The following is a 4,779-nucleotide window of genomic DNA, read 5'->3' on the forward strand; positions in this document are numbered from 1 at the left end:
CTGGGCTCGATCTAATCGACTGGCCCCCTCCCCAAAAATTTCGGGCCTTGTGCCTAGCGGAGAAAAGAATATTATTTGTGATATGTTGATATCATTTATGATAAATATATGTTGATATTATGTGAGTTGATATATGTTGATACAGAAGGCAGCGAGCTGGCAGAATCGTTAGCACGCCGGGCAAAACGCTACGTGGCATTTCCTCCGTCTTTACGTTCTGAGTTCAAATTCCGCCGAGGTCGACTTTGCCTTTCATCCTTTCGAGGTCGAAAAATTAAGTACCAGTGGAACATTGGGGGTCGATGTAATCAACTAGTCCCCTCCCCGGAAGTTTCAGGCCTTGTGCCTTTAGCAGAAAGGGTTATGAATTGATTTTGTATGCTATGTTAATTTTATATATGTTAATATTAAATATGAATATGATAATAAATGCATATAATTAACATTCTATGTGTGGTTGTTTCTTCGTCTCTGCTCAGTCAAATCACCAGTGAACATGGTTCTCAAAAGAGAGAGAGAGAGAGATGATTCCTCCAAGTTTAAAGTATTCAACCACGCTTCATATTAGGCTGACACCCCTACTTCCACATGGAGGGTTAAGAGTTCAAGGAAAGGCTGTTTATTATGTTTGTCTTTTTCCCATCCACTTTCGTTGATCACTATTCCCGAGAGAATCATGGGATCCAGTTGTTAACGTCGTTCCTTCCTGGAGCCATTTTGGAATCCCAGGATATGTATCCTTTGTGCTTCGATCCCACGTCTACCAGAACAAGTTGCAGGTTTAATGCTAGTCGTACCGGCATTTGGTGGAGGCTACAATATGTTTTTCGAACAGATCCTTCTACTTAAGGTTTGAAGGCATCACTTTTTAACCCACACGACAGACGATGTCTTTATTCGCACCAGGCTGGTATTTGTATTGGACTCGTCTCCTGAACTAGTCGCGAGCAAAAGGAAATAAAAGTTGTGTCATTTGGGAGTGATGTAGTGGATATCATCTGACGTCTTCATCATGAAAATTGTGAAAAATTGCGACCAGATTTTTCTGGTGAGAAGTAACTATCTGAAAATAATTCAGTCATCATTAGAACATTATTAAAACCAATACCATGCGTCGTTGAGTACTATATTTAGTTATTTTTAAAACGGGAAAGAGTTATGTACCTTGTCTTAGGATATAATACACGCAACTCTGTCGCGTAACTTTTAGAGGCCCCCTGCAACATTTTGTTTCGAGACACCCCCCACCCCCCATCCCTTCAATCAAAATTCATAATCTACGCACCTTTTATTCATAGCTATATTTTACTTTATTCTATCTGAAGTTCAATATTTCACGTTATCCTAAAGAACATCTTTAAAAGTATCAAATTAAATTTATTTAGGTCTATTACAAATTTCAACAAGTAAACATTCCAGATATGAATAAAAGAGCACTTTTATAATCCAGGCAATTTTCAAAGACAAACACGGCGCACTTTTTGCTTCGTGAAATCATCGATCAGTTCAGAATAATCAAACTGAGAGCTAAGTTCGTGTTCAATAGATATCATAGACAATCCACAAAGTCTGGTACACGTTCGTGGTACAATGCAATATTTTTACAAGAACTTTTGCAAATACAATATATTAGCATTTTATTTCTTGAAATTTTCAGTTAACATAGTTTAATATTTGTTAAACAGATGACCCATCTTAGTACTATGATCATAACATGGGCCCCTCAACCGCGGAGGCCCCATGCGACTGCAATGGCCCTGGATACATGGCGAACACAGAACCGACGTTTTTTCAGCCCTCGGTACATTGGCTTTCCATTCAGCTTATGGGGTTTGGGTATTGTTTACTGGATAAACAATTCTAGTTAACGCTTTCTAGAGACTGGTTATATCAACTCGTTGAGACGAAAAAGTAATGCATTGCAACGCAAGAGATCGACAGTTCGCATGCCAAGACAACGGTATCAGAACCAATCCGACATTCGTTTGGATCTTCACAAAGTCTCAATGACAGACGTACTGTATAATGAACATGCTTCGTTACAGCTAAATTGGAGGTAAATTTATATCATGTGGTAAACTAGATAGTTTTGTTTTTTTTATTACACTCATGATAGAGAAAATAATTAGCTTCATTGAATACTTTTAGTCAAGGAAAGTAAGGGAGGCAACTCCTTGACTCAAATTGAAAATTAAGTAGAAAGAGATTTAGTGAGGTGTGTGGCCTTTAGTAAATAGTGACACCAAACGTTTTGGTATTAATAGGCCACATCAATGATGCATAGCTTTGTTAGCACTCACCATACACTAGATCAACGCATCTTAAATTATGGGTCGCGACCCCAAATGGAGTCGTGAAGCGAAATGCTGAGGTCGCGAAAATTAAATTCAAACACTTGAATTTCAGTATTTATGTTATTTCACAAACGCATATCAAATACCTAGAGTCGCTCAAAATCTCGTGATGGAAAATGAGATCGTGAATGAAAAAAGTTTAAGAAGCGCTGCACTAGATAACTGGGGGATATAAGGATTTTAAGTGAATGGTCAAAGTCGTAAAAACTTAACAGTGACAAGGGTCCCAGAGTCATCATGTGTGAATAATCTTTTCTACTCTAGGCACAAGGCACAAAATTTGTGGGGAGAGGGCTAGTCGACCCCAGTATGCAATTGGTACTTAATTTATCGACCTCGAAAAGAGGAAAGGCAAAGTCGACCTCAGCGAAATTTAAACTCAGATCGTAAAGACAGACGAAATACCCGCTATGCACTTCGCCCGGCGTGCTAACGTTTCTTATTTCTTTATTGCCCACAAGGGTTTACACACAGAGAGGACAAACAAGGACAGACAAAGGGATTAAGTCGATTATATCGACGTCAGTGCGTAACTGGTACTTATTTAAAAGACCCCGAAAAAATGAAAGTCGACCTCGGCGGGATTTGAACTTAGAACGTAGCGGCAGGCGTGCTAACGTTTCTGCCAGCTCGCCGCCTTATCATGTGTGAATAATGATACAGCTAAATTGATGTTTATATATTATGGGGAACCAAGACGGTGAGCTGGCAGAATCGCTACCACGCCGGGCAAAATGCTTAGCAGAATTTCTTCCGACTTTACATTCTCAGTTCAAATGGAAATAAAAGTTGAGTTATTTTGGAGTGATGTAGTGGATATCATCTGATGTCTTCGTGAAAATTGTGGAAAATTGGGACCAGATGATTTTCTGGTGAGAAATAACTATTTGAAAATAATTCAGTTATCATTAGAACGTTATTAAAACCAATATCATGCGTTGTTGAGTACTAAGAGTTATGTACCTTGTCTTAGGATATAATACACGCAGCTCTGTCACGTGACTTTTTAGAGGCATCCTGCAACATTTTGTTTCGAAGCCCCATCACTTCAATCAAAATTCATAATCTACGCACCTTTTATTCATGGCTATATTTTACTTTATTCTATCTGAAATTCAATATTTCACGTTATCCGGGCGAAATGCTTAGCGGTATTTCGTCTGCCTTTACGTTCTGAGTTCAAATTCCGCCGAGGTCGACTTTGCCTTTCATCCTTTCGAGGTCTTTAAATTAAGTACCAGTTACGCACTGGCGTCGATATAATCAACTTAATCCCTTTGTCTGTCCTTGTTTGTACCCTTTGTGTCTAGCCCCTTGTGGGCAGTAAAGAAATAAGAAACGTTAGCACGCCGGGCGAAATGTTTAGCAGGTATTTCGTCTGTCTTTGTGTTCTGAGTTCAAATTCCGCCGAGGTCGACTTTGCCTTTCGTCCTTTCGGAGTCGATAAATTAATTACCAGTTGCGTACTAGTGTCTATCTAATTGATTGGCCCCCACCTCCCCAAAAATTTCGGGCCTTGTGCCTCGAGCAGAAAAGAATATTTTTGATTTCCTTCACAAAATCCGGCTAATTGCGGCCCATGACAAATGAGCCGCACAAAGACGGGTGGCTGTTGCAGCGAGTGTCATTGGTCATTCTTCACAGCATCGCAATCATTTCAGCAAAGCGCCATTTTAACTGGGGTGTACAAACTGTCACTCCCTACCCACCCTCTCAGGAAGAGTGGAGGTTTGGTCAGACCTGGTCTGAATGCTTTTAAGTGGGTACTTGTTAAATACGCTCAGATCTATAGTCATTATAGTATCATGCCTCACTTATTAAAGCACCCGTTACACTCTCAGAGTGGTTGGCGTTAGGAAGGGTATCCAACCGTAGAAACCATGCCAAAGGCGGCGAGCTGGCAGAAACGTTAGCACGCCGGGCGAAATGCTTAGCGGCATTTCGTCTGCCGCTACGTTCAGAGTTCAAATTCCGCCGAGGTCGACTTTGCCTTTCATCCTTTCGGGGTCGATAAATTAAGTACCAGTTACGCACAGGGGTCGATGTAATTGACTTAATCCCTTTGTCCGTCCTTGTTTGTCCCCTCTATGTTTAGCCCCTTGTGGGCAATAAAGAAATAAGAAACCATGCCAAATCACACTGAAGTCTGGTACAGCCCCTCAGCTTACCAACCAGCTCCGTCGCGTGACTTTTAGAGACCCCCATTCCTTCAATCAAAATTCATTATCTACGAACCTTTTATTCATAGCTATATTTTACTTTATTCTATCTGAAGTTCAATATTTCATGTTATCCTAAAGAACATCTTTAAAAGTACAGCAAATTAAATTTGTTTAGGTCTATTACAAATTTCAATAAATAAAACATCCAGATATGAATAAAAGAGAACTTTTATAATCCAGGCAACTTTCAAAGACAAACACGG

The sequence above is a fragment of the Octopus bimaculoides genome, chromosome 1 (assembly GCF_001194135.2).
Source record: "Octopus bimaculoides isolate UCB-OBI-ISO-001 chromosome 1, ASM119413v2, whole genome shotgun sequence".
NCBI lineage: Eukaryota > Metazoa > Mollusca > Cephalopoda > Octopoda > Octopodidae > Octopus > Octopus bimaculoides.